Below are 17,987 nucleotides of genomic sequence, written 5' to 3' on the forward strand. Positions count from 1 at the left end.
CACTCAAGGACGTGAGTCGATTCAAGAGCTGGTTCTAAAGAAGATGCTTGCAAGAAAGGATCAAAACTCCTGGATTGATGATTCTGTCAAGGATTTAACTCGTTTTTAGAATGATTCAAAGGTCAAGTTTGCAAATCTTCAACTGCAAATAAACTAACTCTTAGATGGTCAGGCCAGAATCCCTGCTAATCAAAATATTTTGATACGGAATGAAAAGAAGATCACCATGGACTGTTTCAAGGCTAGACAGCTTTCTCGGTTTGTTGACCATAAGGTTAGTGTTCTAACTCTTGAACATGGAGTGTGTACGGTCAAGAGAGTAAAGGAAATCAGTGATACCTTCTTTGATGGATTCAGTGAAAGGTATGAGGTTCTCAATGAACTTTGATTCTATTGTGTCTAGTAGATCTTCTGATGAGAATTTTATTTCTTGTGTTTTTTAAGAAGAATAACTAGGGTTTGGAATAGCCATTATTGTGATTACACATAGCTATGTCCAACATTTTCATCTTTATTTTTTAGGTTTGTACGTTTAAATTCTAAAATTTTTTGGAAGATATTTTTGCAGTATTAATCTTTATGGTTCTATATATTGCAATGTGTTATGGGATATGTGTGTTTGCGTACGTGAACTATGATTGTCCCATACTTTGTCAAAAGTTAAGTCTTTCACATATCGATATGCAAGAATTGATAAAAGAATGAATGAACTTTTGACATTACAAAAGTTAAGCCTATTGTATGTCATTATGCAAATATTGATGGAAGATAGGATGAACTTTTGTTTACGAGGATTACATCTATTGTATGTCATTGTGCAAATAATGATGGAATATAGAATGAATTCTTGTCTTTTCCGTAGTATTGATCTTCCCTGATCCATATTTTATGTAAATAATGTGTGGCTCCGTAAGTTCTCTTATGTGAGCATTTCCAACTAGATTAATCATGAATTCTTTTATGGTTAATTTGGTTGAGTATTCCGATTAAATTAATCATGGGTTTTCTTGTGGTTAGTTTAGTTGAGAATTTTTGGATACAAAATCATTTCCTTTGTGATTTTTGGTGTCCAAAGAAATCCTTCTTTTCGTGTGAAAGTAAGGTCGCTCTTGTTGTTCTTTCGAGAATGACATTTTATGGGGGGGGGGGGGGGGGGGGGATTCTTAATTGAACTTGTGCTTAATTGCCAAATCTTTGTGGGGAGTGCGGATGTGGAATATTATAGGGGTTATCTTGTATCTTTATAAACTCCTTGATGAATGCATTTAGCTTCAGCTATATGATGGCATCTAAAAAGTTGATATGTGCTATCTTTTGGTCACGAAATGTCTCTATGGAAATTTCATTAGGATCCCACTAGTTTTCGTACCTTTGCCAATTTTATTGACAAAAGGGGGGAGAATTAATGTGTAGTTCACACTCCAAATATTTCTAGTCTACTCATAGCTAAGTCTCGGAATAGGATAGAAAGTGCAGTTGAGCTCTAAACTCCATGACGATCATCATACAAAGACGAAGAACTACTCAAGGAACTGGTGGAACTTCATCGACTAAAAGGTATGTGGATACTTGAACTTATCTATCACTCAAAAGTCTATCTACTCTATCTCCTATCTTGAGACAAAAGTCGTATTGCTATATAGACTATGATTATACACATTTGCTATTTCGAGCCGAGTTTATCTCGCTTATCTATTTCTCGAAATATGTGTTGGTAAGCTTTCGCTTTGGACAAGTTCATCTTTACTAGTGATGAAAGTCATATTAGTTTCAATTACTTGAAAATCGCTTTGACGAAAAATAGCTTGTGAACAACTATATAACGTCCTCTAAGAATGTTTCAACGATTGAAATGAGAGTTTAGAATATAACCTTGAAAGGATATAAACATTGTGTGATAACTCATACATGTGTAAGTCCTTATTCCTTGAACCAAAGTATGCGTACTTTGCTTCTCAGGAAAACCGGAACTAAATCCCGCCTACTGTCAGAAATTCACATCCCGTGAATTTCTGCTGGAGTTTATGAACTGAAAACAAACTTATTCCGGATACTTAAGTCCGCGTACTTATGCGTGCTTAAGTGGGTTAGTTTCTAAATACGATTATTCGTGAACTTAAACTTATATAAACTAAGGAATCCATAGTTGCAAACCGTGCTATAAATTTCATGAATTGGTTCGAGTGAATCAAATCGTTTTTGCTTCAATCGTGTCTTGTATACTTCTATGAGATCTAAGCAATTGAACAACTCTCTAACTAGTTCTCTTGAGTCATTTGAACTATTTATGGTTAAGATGAATATGGTTGATATGAAAGTGCTCATATGGATAACCATTTGGTTAACTACTGTTGAACCAACTAATTGTACATGTTTGGGTACGGTTACACAAACCTAAATAAACGTGCATTTCATCTGTGTGTAACAAGCTAAGTTCGATCTAACAGTTGAAAGATATTAGCTTGAATCTAATCAGGTTTTCATCTAACGTTGAATATTGAATGCTTTATTACCAAGGTAACTTAGATTGTAAACCCTAATTTGAAAGACTTTATAAAGGAGAACTCTAGAAACAGGGAAACCTATCCTCATACCTTCTGTGTGATACTAGTTGTATTAGCTAGATTTGATTCTCCTTTAACCTTAGGTTTCTATCGAGACCCTGTAGGTTAACGAATTGAAGACTTCATTGGGATTGTGAAGCCAGACCCAACTATTTTCTCTGTAGTTGCGTGATCTGATCTTGCTGTTTCTATCGTGTTTGAGTACACTAGTAAGATTGGTTTGAGATTAATTTCTCCGATAGGAAAGATATAAAAGAAGTCACAAACATATTCGTCTCATCGTTTGTGATTCCGAAATATCTTCTTTCGCTAGTCGATTAAGATTATTGTGAGGTGATTGATAATTCTAGGCTATTCTTCGGGAATATAAGTCCGGCTTATTAATTGGTTCCTGTTCACCTTGATTTATCAAAAGACGGAACAAAAACTCGTAGGTATTTCTGTGGAAGACAGATTTATCTATTATCGTAGACTTTTCTGTGTGATACAGATTTGTTTATTAAAGTCTTTCACTTTGGGTCGTTGCAACTCTTAGTTGTGAGTGAGATCAGTTAAGGGAATCAAGTGCGTAGTATCCTGCTGGGATCAGAGACGTAAGGAGCGTAACTGTACCTTGGATCAGTGTGAGATTGATTGGGGTTCAACTACAGTCCAGACCAAAGTTAGTTTGTAGTAGGCTATAGTGTTTGTAGCGGCTTAATACAATGTGTGTTCAATGTGGACTAGGTCCCGGGGTTTTTCTGCATTTGCGGTTCCCTCGTTAACAAAACTTCTGGTATCTGTGTTATTTGTTTTCCGCATTATATTTGGTTATATAATTGAAATATCACAGGTTGTGCGTTGAATCAATCAATTGGGAAATCCAACCTTTGGTTGTTGATTGAAATTGATTGATCCTTGAACATTGGTCTTTGGTACCGTTCAAGTGATTTCTCTTGTATCCAATTAGACTCGTAGATTTCTATTTTCTTGAGTAAGTATTGAATCAAGAAAGTGAGATACAAATCTTTGATATACTTTCATTAAGATTGAGTCTGGCTGTCTAGTTGATTCTCTTAAAAGTATATTGGAGTTTGTCCATACAGATTGCTGAGCGAAATATTGGGTGTGGTTGTTAGACCCCCGCTTTTTCAGCTAGCTCAGTAGCTATATGGAACCCACCTTCTTTTGCATAAAGCACCGAGTCTGATCTTCCTAGTTTTGTACCAACTCCACAATAATTTTCAATACAATCTCTTGCCACAGCTGCACATGCGTAAGCACCATCTTTCCAAGCAACATCCACATTGATCTTAATGAAGGGATAACTTGGAGAGTTCCAGTTTATATTAGTTTCTCCTGCAGTATTATGGTGTTTACTGTCCATCACCTGAAAGTTATCTTCCTCAGCAAGATTATAATAGAGATTGTACTAGTATAGAGAAATAGCCAGAGTTCCTTGAACATCCGCAGTTTTGTTCTCAAAGACCTTGGCATTAAGATATTTTCATATGGCCTAACAGATAGCCATTATTTTTGTAGAGTTGACTCATTATCATTTCTTTTGAACAACAGTTCAACAAGATTGGTCAAAGTTATCTTTTGATTTTATTGAAGCCGCAGACCTAATGGGGAAGCGAACCAGACAACTTGAGAAAAGTTACAGTGTATGAGGATATGATCTACATATTCTTCATCATCGTTGCAAAAATTACACCTGGTCGAAACTCCTTAAATGAATCTACTAATCTCTATGAGACTGCAAGGTCATTATGTAGTGATCTCCACATGAAAGTCTTTATTTTGGGTGTTACTCTCTTCACTGCCCAGAGTTTTTTACACGGGAAATTATTCTCACTTGTGGCAGAAGTCTCTCCTTGTTGTTCTTGTAACATTTTCTGGAAAGACTATGGTGTGAAGTTGTCGTGGGTAGTTTACTTCCATATGATCCGATCTTCAACAACAACATTAGAAGAGATTAATTGAATTTGACTACATGTATATGGGTATGTGATTTGTTGTACCACAATCATATCCCATTGGCATGTTGTGTAGTCAAGCAATTCATTAACCTTCAATAACTTCATGTTTCCTTCATCTGTCCTCTCAGGTGTAGAACCTGGTATAGTGGGGATCTAAGGGTCTGTAAAAATATTGATAGTTTGACCATTCCCAACTAATCAGAGACATCCTTTCTTTAGATCATTTATGCTATTAAGCATTGCGCCCAAGTAATTTAGCAATTGCTTGTTTTCTTGGCCTACCAGAACGAAACATATTTTAAGTATTCTTCTCACAAAATTTGTACCCATAAAACATCTTGTTCCTGAAGAAACCTCCATGCTAATTCAGCAACAAGAGCGAAGTTTATATCAGACAGAGATCTTAAACCTAAGCCACCTTTATCCTTTGGTAAATTAAACAATTCATTTTAAAAAAAATGCATCTTCCTCTTTCTCTGTTATGACCCCACCAAAATCTATGATGATCTGAGTTAACTTGTTAAGAACAATTTTGGGAAACATTGTGGTTACCATATAGAATACTGGAATGAGAGATAAAACAGATTAGATAAGTATTGTCCTTCCTGCATGAGATAGAATATTCTTTCTTCTACCCGATAAAGCTGTATCAAACTTATCTATGAGGAAATTGTAATTATACACCTTGTTGATTTTTTCTTTGTGCATTTTTTTAAAACACAACTCCTGAATAATTTCTTCTACATAAGTATCTGGAACACTTTTTCTGAAGTGTATAGAAGATTTGGAGTTTTTTTTTTTTGCTTAATCAATAATTTTACTACTCTAGAAAAGCAAAAGGATTACAAAAATTCTGAAGAAAATTAAAGACAAAAAAAAGCCCAGTAGGCCCAGCAAGAAACTAGTAAGATCTGAAATACACGGTCCTTGGTTATTTCTAGTGTTGCCATGGAAGGAGATCTGGTTAAGAATTCCTGGATAATCCATCTTCCCATGCCAGCTCCAGTCTTGTCTAATGTAACTATTGTGAAGTTTATTTCTTTATAGCAATGAGCAAAACTAATTTGGATAGCACTATTTTTTATTATATTCCATATTGCTTGTATAAACTAAGGAAGATTACCAGATGTGTATGCTTTTATTGCTGCCGCAGAAGATGAAGTCACTACCAAATCCTTTATACTTCTTGTCACTGCCCATACCGTGGCATATATTATTACCATTAACTCTGCAATGAATGTTGTGGCTAGTCCCAGACCTTTTGATTCAGCATATAAAAATTCTCCTTCACTGTCTCTACAAACAAATCCCATGCTTGCGTTTCCAGGATTACCTCTTGAGATCCCTACACAACATATTAATGTTTGAGAGCTTTGAGGAAGATCAAATTGTAACTCCATAGTTCTCTGAGTTTTGACAGGTTACTGATGGAGATCAAAGCTTTTCAGTACTTGGAAGTCATAACTGCAATTCCACATGTATCGTGTTCTTCTAACTTCACAGACTTTAGTAAAATGCATAATTCTTTTCTTGAAACTGAGTATATCGGGTTTTTCCTTTTCAAATACTATTATGTTTCTCAAAAACCATAACTCCATCATGGTTATAGATGTTGTTGTAAGCCAAACCTCTTTTATGGCTTTACTTCTCTGTTTAGGGAATTTCATTACATCTTCATATGACTTAGGATTCTTGAATAAAAATATATCTCCAAGCCATTTCCATATCAATTGACTGAAATTGCACTTCCAAAGAATATGTTCTACACTCTCTTCATCCTTTCCACATAAGAAACATTTTGAAGCCATTTGGAAACCTTTGTATTTCATTTTGTCATCTGTAGGACAGATTCCTCCAACTAGTTTCCATACATTTCTTGAAGTAGTTGGATGAAGACATTTATTCCATACTTTTGAAGCCCAATCTACTATTGGATAGTGAGTTTTGATTATATGAAATGTAGATTTAACTAAGAATTTACCTGAAATAGTCCCCATCCACATTCTTTTATCTGCTGAAGATAAAATAGTTGGCAAGTCCATAATTTGAAAGTATGCTAACATTCTATGAGGGATACACCATTTCCCATCTTTAATCAGTTCTGCAACTTTCAGTTTTGCTGTTTGAGCTATGTATGCATCATCAGGAAAAATTTCATTCAAGGGATTTTCTTTTATCCATGCATCATACCATACAGAAATGCTTTCTCCATTGCCCACAACCCACCTTGTATTTTGTTTCACTTCTTCAATTACCCATTTGATTCCAGGCCAGATTGATGATTTAATATATGAACTTATCCATTCTCCATCCTTTTTTTGAAATTTGGCTCTCATAAATAAATCCCATTCGTCTTCAGAGTTTTGCATTTTCCATATAAGCTTCATTAATAGTGATTTGTTTATTGTCACTAGTCTCTTGAGAACTAAACCCCCTTCCTCGAATGGAGTCCAAGTTTTGTCCCATTTAAGAGTGACAAGTTTTCTTGTAGAAGGATCTCCTGTCCAAACAAAATTTCTTATGATTCTTTCACATGTGTGTATAACCTTAGAAGGCCATATGTACACAGACATGTTGTAGATGGGTATGCTACAGAGTACTGTCTTCACCAGGACAACTCTTTCTTGAAAAGCTAGCAATTGTCCTCTCCAGCTAGCAAGACTTTTTTGCAACATTTCTACCACCCCCCCAAATTTGGCTAAATTTAACCCCTCATGTTTTAGGATTACCCCCAAGTATCTATCTGGAAAATTAGATAAAGGCACTTGGAAAAAATCTGCAATTTGATTTCTTCTAGTTTCTGAAACACCTCCAACAAAAACTTTGCTTTTCTGTTTGTTAATCATTTGACCTGAAAATCCTAATCTTACAATAACTTCATCACTTTTTCAATATTCTTCTTATGTCCATTAAAGAACAAGAACACATCATCTGCAAAGAGAATGTGTGTTGGCTGAATACCTCTTCTACTGACCATTGGTAAAATATTTTGTTCTTGCACCATTTTTCTCAGGCATCTACTTAATACATCTTCTGCTAAAACAAATAAGATAGGTGACAATGGGTGACCTTGTCTTAAGCCTCTTGCCACTTGAAAAAATCCAATTGGTCATCCATTCACTAATACAAAAACTCTTGCTGATGAAAATAGCTGATGAATCCATCCAATGCAGTTTTTAGAGAAACCAAATCTTCTCATTACAGAAAATAAGAAATCCCAGCTTAATGAATCAAATGCTTGAGTAATATCTATTATTAAACCAACATTTCCTCCCCTTCTCTTAGTATCAAGTTAATTTTTTTAGCTCTGAAGCTAAAGCTATTTGCTCTTGTATACATCTCCCCTTAATAAAAGCTCCCTGTTGAGTTGAAACTATTTTATTCATGACTGAGCTCATTCTTGAAGTAAGAATTTTGGTAAATATCTTAAAGCTGAAATTACTTAAGCCAATTGGCCTAAATTGATTTGGTTTTCTTGAACAACTTACTTTAGGAAGAAGAAAGATAAAGTTTGAGTTCAATCCTTTTGGGATAAATCCATGCTTCCAACAGTATTGAATTGCTTGAGTAACTCCCTCACCTATTATGTCCCATGCATATTTGTAGAAGAATCCTGGAAACCCATCTGGTCCAGGTGCACTATCTGCATTTAACTGAAAAACAACTGCTTTTATCTCCTCATAAGTAGGAATTGCTTCTAGCATTTTATTGTCTTCTTGAGTAATTATTTCAGGGATAGAATCAAAGATTAAACTTGTTTTCAAAGTGCTGATCCAAAATGTTTGCTATTGTTTTTTGATCAGTTATTATAGTTCCAAAGTCTTCTAATAGTTCAGAGATTGCATTTGTTGCTTGTCTGATCTTCACTGAAGTATGAAAAAATCTTGTATTTGCTGCTCCTTCTTTCAGCCAATTTTCTCTAGATTTTTGATGCAGAATAGATTTGTAATGTTCATTTGTTAATTCTTGTCTTCCTCTTGCAGTTATCAAGTTATTCAACAATGTTATATCTTCAGGATTTCTATCAAATAATAAGGATGCTGCTTTTACATCATCTTCAACTTTGTTCATTTTCATTATGACATCCCCAAAAACAGTCCAATTCCATTCTCTATTTTTAATCTTCATTTTTTTCATAGTTTGCATGAATATAAAAGCTGGATTACCCCTCAAATCTTCATTCCATACTTCTTTGATTAATTCTTTAAAACCTTCTTCAGCTATCCAAATTTTGAGTACTCTGAAGAGAACATTTTTTGGTCTGGGAATTTGAGTGCAAGAGCCTAAAAGAGGACTGTGATCAGAAATACCTCTTACTGCTACCTTATAACTCCAGTCTGGATATTAATCTAACTATTTTAGATTATATAATGCTCTATCCAAAGTACATACTATTATTTTTACCCTGCACTATTGTTGCACCATGTGTATTGAATACCAGAACTTGGAGCTTGAATTAAGTTACTTACATTGATGCAATCCTGGAAATCTTGCACTGCCACACCTAGATTATTTCTACCCCCAATTTTCTCCTCAACACTTAAGACTGTATTAAAGTCTCCAATTACAAGCCATGGCATATCCATAACTGCAATTCTTTCTAATTCACTCCATAACTCTCTTCTGTTTGCATCCAATGAAGCAACATGAACACCTGAAACTAAAGCTCCACCAACATTGATTGTAATTACCTAATTTTTTATAGATGCTATTGTTGGAGTAGTAATTGAACTACTCCAAAATAACCAAATATTGTCTTTGCCATTATTAACTGAATTGTGAATAATCATATGATTCATTCCTTTCAACCTCAACTTTTTTCTATCTTTAGAATTCCATCTGATTTTTTGTTCCACCACCAAACACAAAGTAGGACTAAATTGATTCACTAAACTACTAAGTTTATCTTTGGATTTAGATCTTCTTAAGCCTATGATATTCCAGTACATTGTCTTCATTTAGAAGTAGAGGTTTGAGAAGATTCAAGACTTCTCATTCCTTTTTTCTCTTTAACTAAATTTGCATCACCTTGTCTTCTTGTAATAACATGGATAATTGGCTTTGGTTTAACCATTTTTGTAATTACTTCTTTTTTCACTTCAGTTACTTCTTTGTTTACTTCAGTACTACTACCTTTTCCCCAAAAACAATTACTTCTTGTAAAGTTGAAGAGCTGCTTGAAGCTACATCCAATAATTTGTGCATACTAATTGGAGGAACTTTTTCATTTTACATATTTTGAAGCAAATGAAATTTACCTGTATTTGGGTTTTGAGATGTGTTCTTTTCAACTTCATTTTGTACTGGTGTAATTATTGCATCCACTATTGCTTCAAGACTGAAAGTTTCTTGCTCAATATTTGCTGCATTTTGAGTAGGTGTTTGACAGATATCAAAACCTATATTCACCGGAACCCATTTCTTTGTCTTAGTTTTCCAAGCATTCTTCTGGTGAGCTTTATGATCTTCCTTTAAACCTTCTTCATTCTGCATTCAGCTACTAGATGACCAACTGATTGACAATGGATATAGAAGTTAGGAAGTTTTGGAATTTGTATCTCCTGCTCAAAGCTACCGTACTTAGTTTTAACTAAAATTTGATTTGGAATATGTCTTGCTAAATCAACTTCTACTAATACACTTGCATAATAACCTACTTCTGTTTTAAGAGTAGTTTCATCAACCTTAATAGATCTTCCAATAGTATCTCCTAGAGACATTATAATTTTTTATTTCCAATACTCCATCCCCAGCCTGGAAAATTTACCCAAATAAAAGATGTAGTTGATTTTTGAGCTATTGGATTGAAATTTGGTTCCCATAATCTTAATTTAAGATATTGAGATTCTACCAACCAGTAGCTATTCCAAATATATTTCATATCAATTTTATTCTCTAGTTTAATGGTGATAAAACCTTTACCTATAGGAATTAATTGGTATTTACCTGAGAGCTTCCATTGATTTCTTAAAGAAGTAACAACATCCACGAACTTCAATTTAACAAAATCCAGACGACCAATTAAACTAAACCCCCATTCATTTAAACTCTCATCAATATCTTCATCTGGGATGTATAATGATGGACTTGCAGTTAGATTCTCTCCCATTGAAGTATTATCTAAATTTTCAAAAGGAACCCTAAAATTACTTGAATTCATTCTCGAACCAGATTCAAGATTTTGACTGGATTTAAAGTTGTTTTGACATCTTTTGATCGAAAGAAGAAAATTCAGACAAGAAATAACACCAATCATTGATTAAAGTTATTAATGAGAAGATTTGGAGTAGCTTACAAGTTGACCTGACAGATTGTAATACTGCTGCAGAACTGAAGTAATTGAATTTATAATTCTGGTGTCAGTGTTTCCAAACATCATAACATCATCTGCAAACATGATATGTGAGACACTAGAGGACCACCTGTTTATTTCGTAACCATTGTATAAACCTTCATTTTCCATCCTGTTGATGATGCCTGCCAAAGAGTGAGCACCAATGATGAACAAATATGGAGATAAAGGGTATCGTTGCCTTGTACCTCTTTCTCTCAAAAAGAAACCTTCAAGCTGACCGTTAAGAAGTATAGAAAAAAATGCAGTCTTCACACAACTCATAATTAGAGCATGAGCTCTATCTGTGATTATCCCAACTCATAATAACCCCATGTCACTAGACTGGTTATTAATAGGCCCAAACCTATTAATCCCAAACCCAACTCCGTTAAGGTATTAAAAAAATTTCCATTCATATGAAAATTGTAACCAATTTTCACAAAATCCCCCATATGAATGAAATTCAGTGATTAACATGCATGATAATGCAGATAGACACTAAAGAGAGTTCAAACGGAAATAAATTGCACGGGGATAGGTAGCTTTCGCCTTGAACCTTCCTTAGTAAATAGCTATCGGGCTTACTACCGGGTCAGTGTGCCAAATGCTCTGAACTGTCAGTTGTTTAGTGTAAACCAAGACAACAACCATCCACAATTTATTTTCTCACCAAGTTGGTTCTCTTGGTTGTGTTCGTTTCATCCCTAAAGAATTACCGGAATTCATGAAGCGCTTTTAGATGAACCTAGCCTATTAAATGTTCTCACGGATGCGGCCACACTTCTCACTTCATATAGGTGATTTCTTATTAAGAGTATCCTTACATAACCTATTTGGAATTTCCAAATCTTATGAATCATTAAAACAATGTTTATCCTTAACTATGCGACATGCAACACCGTGTCATCATAGGAATAGGTAGAAACATATCTTAATTCATGTTCCCCGGTGCTTTGGTTGAATCATTCTTCATTTATGTTGCCCCGTTGAACCTAGATCTTGGGATCTCCAGTCAACTAGGTTGGGTTTCCCTTAATACCATTCGTTAGATGTAGTTTATAATTGATCCCATCTCCCCTCGATAATCCTTTTATATATCTCTAGTTTATCTATCATGTTACACGCGATTTCATACGACTATTTAATAAAGATTATGCTAACTTGTAGTACATAACTTAATGCATGATTATCACAGTTTTCATGTCACATATATGTAACATAGTCTCTTATAACTCTTCCAATAAGGCGGCCACTCCTTATTCAGTTACTTATGTGTCAACAAAGCTAGCTTTCCTTGATATGAAACTAATCCATAGTTACCTCCACAAATATTGGACTTCAACATTACCACTCTATTACATACATACAACATTTTTTTTGTTCACACATTATATGTATGTAGATTATACACCATAGAATATAGATAATACATCTGATCTAAATCTCACAAGGTTCCACTTACACACAACGTCTCCTTGTACATCACACGTTCATTCTTAGAAATTTTCTTCCATGAAGAGAACTAAGATATACCATTTAACATTACTTAGCATAGAATGTTAAGTTGCTCGAAACAGTCTCGCCCTCACCTTTCTAGCGAGTCCATGAAAATACTTCTTTTGTTTCCATTCACAAGGAGTTACTTCAGTTACTTGTAACGTAACTTAACGACCTTCTCCCCACACAATTTGTGATATACCGAGTCAAGTATTTTATCACTCTATTAAAGAATTAACCCAAAATTTCTTTTCCAATTGGGAGATACTTCCATATTTGTTCCCGATTTACAAAACTCTACTTTCAATTTAAAAGTTGAAATCTGATAAACCCATGTTTAAAAAATAACTGGAGTACTGCAATCTGCCTCGCAACTTCTTTGTTTAACAAGATCTTGGCCTATCACAAACTAGAATAATCAAACGACATGTTTGATTCTTACGTACAACTCCAATGTCCAAGTCTACTAGACTATAGACTCGATGTTTCCGATTGTCATGTCACTTATATAATTGGACTTACTCCTTTAGGCTCAAGTGAAATTCCATAACCCTTTACTATTTTTGACATAACCATCTAATCTTGATACTAGGAATTGTTATCTAACATAAACCAACCAGTGTGCAATATCTCACCATAAATTATTGACAAGAGAAATAAGGATTTATAAAGACAAATCTAATTCTTGCTCGTTCACAGTATATTTTATGATACATGCTCTACTAAGAAAGACCATGATATTAAGTAGATGCAAATACCTGGCGAATGGCACGTGTAAAATATTAGCCAAAGTGATTTTGTTTTTGGGACATCATGGTGAGAATATTTTTCCCTTTTTACCATGAATTTTGATGTTGCAAAATCTTCCATGAAGAGGGTTTCATCATTCATACTTCGCTTAGAAGAGAACACATATTTATCGGCACAAATGTGGCTAGTAGTTCCACTATCTATCCACCATTCTCAAGAAAAAAAAAATTTGACGGAAAAGGTTAAAATATTATTAGAAAGAAAAAAGAAGTACAGAGAAGAGAAGCGCCGAAGCGAAACAAGAGGAGGGGTATAAACCTATTCCGGAAACAAAGAAAGAAACAAAGTCCTAGAACAATAGTCTAGGAAACAAACTACAAAAGAGCCACATAAGGCGAAGAGAAAAACCTTCAGCCCAGAAAAACGAAAAAATGCTAGTGTGCCATTAACCCAAAAGCATAACAGCCTACCAAGCAAAAGAAGACACAAATACCTAATAGACTGAATAAGTCAACAGACAAACACAAGACCAATCCTAACCTTTCTATTTTGAGATCTTTGGCCTCTCCCCAATTTTTCCTTGCCAATACCTTTCATACTATCACATTGCAGCCTTACAAGTTCACGATTAGTTCTTTTAAGAGCTTTTTCTTTGATCGAAGAGAATCTTTCAAAATCTTTATCTGTGCAATCTTTGTCTTCAGAAGCATCTTCTTCAAGTATAACCTTCTCAACAATGCTCTTAGCTAAGTTCTTAGAAACATTTCCTTTCTCCCTACAACCTAGAGGGATATTAGAAATTACACTTTTCCTTGGGGAATTCTCCTTAGTTCTATTAACAGGAAACCTACTTTCTGAAGTAAAGTCACTGTATACCATGAAAGGGTTCGTTTTAGGTGATCCCTTCTTGCAATTGATGTTTTTCTTACCTTTTACTTCGGTCCACTCCCCTTGAGAAGAATCTGAAGTCAAAAATGTTGCATCTGGAACTAATATCTCCTTCCTCATCTCTGCCGTTGCATTTGCTACAACTCCAACACACTGACCTTTGGAAGCATCCTTTACAGGCACTTCATAAGTTGTAGAGTTCAGAAAAACATCATTCTTAGGTTGAGAAGCCTTGTTGGTCAAATCTTTCCATTGGTATGGAAAATCATTATCCAAATGGAAGGGTTTATGAGAAGCTTGCACTGACTTATGCATTACTCCTTCGATACCGTGACCTCCTGTAACAACAATATAATCAGTAACCGCTGTCACTTGTTCCACTCCAATGGATGTGGCATCAACCACTTTTGAAATAGAACCAATTTCTACCCCACTTGGTTCACTTCCATTATTAAGAGCAAATTCAACTAATTCTCTGTTATCCATCTTATTGCTCCCAGACTCAGGCATGTCCTTAGAAACATGAAGAGAACCTGCATTCTTAGAGCTGATGTTCCCCTTTTATGATGTATTCGGCTTGCATACCTTCTTTGGTGCCTATTTATTCTTCTTTTTCTTCCCACAATCCTTGGAAGAGTGGCCAAAAACCTTACAGACATCACACTTATATGGCTTCCACTGATATTCCACTGGCAGATCGAAAGCAAGTTTACCATCTATCAACAGAGGAATGTTTTTTGGGTATGCAAAATCCACATCTCTTTCAATACAAACTCTTGCAAAAGCTAACCTATCTTGATTAATTGTGCAATCATCAGCAAATAGAGGTTTACCCAAGTAGCTAGAAATCAGACCTAAACCCTATTCGTCCCACATGTGGAGTGGAACTCCGTATATCAATACCCAAATAAGAACCGATTTCATCTCTATGATACACTTTTCCATCATATAAGACCATGGTCTCAAGGTGAAGAGTTTATTTGAGATAAGGAAATGACCAGTATCTAGTACTTTCTTACGATCTTCATCATCCTTGAAATCAAAGATGAAAGCACAATCACCATAAAGCTTTATACTTACCTCCTTTTTGAGTTTCCAAAGTTTGCTCACTGCCAATTGAACTGCTGCAAAGGGAGGTCTTTTCCCAACAAAGAACCCAACTACACGATTTTCACATCTTTTCATCCCTGCTGAAGAAGAATCGGTTTGAGCATCCACTAAAACCTTCCCATCAACTGTAGCTGGTGGTGTATACCTCAATGGGGTTAGTGGAGTTGAGACCCTGGGCATTGGAAATAATGCTCTCCATTCTTGATTCATCACTGCTTCATTAGCACAACCTGATTGAGACTTCGGGTTGTTAACAATTTCAGCACTAACCAACTCTGCTCTCGATTCAGAATTCAAACTAGGGTTTGAAATCAAACTCTTAATCCCTCCATAAGATTCCTTTAATGAAGGAAAATCACTACTACACTACTCCGATTGATTAACAGATTTGGTAATTTACATTGAAACACTCTGGTTTTCATTGAATCGAGAGGGAGAAGAGGTCGCCATGGATGAAGAGAAGAAAAAAATCTCAGATCTGAAATCGCGTTTGAAATCGTCCCCACGTCATCACTCCTTCTCTCTCCTTCCTAAAGTCTTGTCCAACCTATTTTTTGCATTCTCAAGAATTTACCACCAGTTTCATTACCACTGCCATCATATACATAGATTCTAGGGATCCATCGATAACTTCATTTAATACTCCAAAAAAAATAAATCATTAATTAAACACACACATAAGAGAATAAAAGTTCGGTTAACAAAAAAAATTCCCCCACAAACACTTGTACGTTATTTGCCAAGTATGCATATTGATGTATTAATTGACGTCCAATAACAAGTGTTGTAAAGAGAGACTACTCAAACTTGTAAGTGCTGTAAAGACTGGTACGTCTAGACGTCCAATTATTTTACCAACAAAATAAAATGAAAACTAAAAATGTTGTAAGCAAAAACATAATTAATTCTTCAAACCACTAATCCAAAGCCAACTGTTGGAAAATAAATAGGTCGGTGCAAAAATTTCAAGGGATGCACAAATATGACGGATTTTGTAAACCACTAATCAAAGTCAATTTGTCTTTATTCTCAAAAGTTGCGTTAATTTAATTACTTGTTCAAATTGACGAACATTTGTTCTACGTACAGAGAAAATTGATTAATAAGCCGAACAAAATTGCCGAATTTTATGTATATCAGTGAACACGGTAATAAAAAAATTGTCTTAAGATTGTTGGAAATTTTGTGTATAAACTGCAATAAGAATTAGAAAAGTAACGATAATGCAAACCCAATTTAGACCAAACCAAAGTCGAGACAAGGATTATATCCTCTACCTTAAGACAGACTCACTCTGCACTGGTGCTTAGTATCTGTCTCCCAGGAGACAACAACTTTCTTCTCGATGTAGTAGCACTCTAAACTTCGAGAAACGACGAACCAAAACTTTAGTATTGAACTCTGAAAACGCGGGGGTATACCAACCACACTTAATATTTCGTTCGACAATCTGTATGGACTAAAATCCAATATAATTCCGAGAAAACCAACTTAAAAGTGAGACTCAAGCAAGAAAGATATCAAAGAGATTTATCTCTTTCTCAATACAATCAGTAAATCAACTAAATAGAAATCCGTGAGACTGATTGATATGAGAATAACTCGGATGGTACCAAAGACCAATGTCCGAGTGTCAATCAAGTCTTATCCAACAAACAAGGTCGGATTTATCAACTATGATTGAACTATGCACAACCTGTGATATTTCAATTATATAAACAAATATAATGCGGAAAATAAATAACACAGACACCAGAAATTTTGTTAACGAGGAAACTGCAAATGTAGAAAAATCCCGGGACCCAGTCCAGATGTGAACACCACATTGCATTAAGCCGCTACAGACTCTAGCTTACTACAAGTTAACTTCGGACTGGAATGTAGTTGATCCCTAACCAAGTCTCACACTGATTAACTTACAGTCGCGTTCCTTACGCCTCTTGAATCCCAACAGGACTCTGCGCACGTGATTCCCTTAGATGATCTCACCCACAACTAAGAGTTGCTACGACCCAAAATCGAAAGTTTTATAAACAAATATGTCTGCCGCAGATAAGTGTATTCTGGTTATTGTTTCCGTCTTTAGATAATTCAAGGTGAACATGAAACTCAACTAATAATACGGTCTTATACTCCCGAAGAGTAGACTAGAAATATTAGTCACCTCACAATAACCTAACTGATTAACAGAAGAAGTTATTGCGGAATCACAAGAGTCTGAGACGAAGAACTGTTGTTATTACTTTTATATCTTACCTATTGAAGATAAATCTCGAGAAAACCTTAGAGAAGATTAAACTCAACACGATATAAAAAGTAAGATCAGAATACACAACTATAGAGAAAATAGTTGGATCTGGCTTCACGAATCCCAAATGAAATATACCTATATTTTGATATGGATGAACCGTACCTAAACGTGTATAACCTGTTGGCTCAATAACAGTTAACCGAAGTTATCCATATGAACACTTATAGTTTACACATATTCATCTAACACTTCTAGATCAAATATGATGATCAATCAATCATGATAGGTAATTAAATGAATCTAAATGTTCTTTAAGAGAGTTGTTCAAATGTTCACTATCTCATAGAAATATATATATGAACAATTTGAAACATATTCAGTTTGGTTTATAGTTGTACAAAGTACTTTACAAGAACCAATTCATGAACATAATGCCACGGTTTGCAAAACAAGTTCGCATACCTTATTTCGTTAAAGTTCCAGGGACTTTAGTACGCAAACGAACCTGAGTTTATGAGTATGAAAAGTCATACTTACCGATTTTAGAACCTAACCACCGTGTTTGCAAACTGAGTACGCGAACCACAGTTTCGGACCTGACCAAGTCTAGTGTTCGCAAACCACAATTCTGG

The sequence above is a fragment of the Papaver somniferum genome, chromosome 4, assembly GCF_003573695.1.
Source record: "Papaver somniferum cultivar HN1 chromosome 4, ASM357369v1, whole genome shotgun sequence".
Lineage (NCBI taxonomy): Eukaryota > Viridiplantae > Streptophyta > Magnoliopsida > Ranunculales > Papaveraceae > Papaver > Papaver somniferum.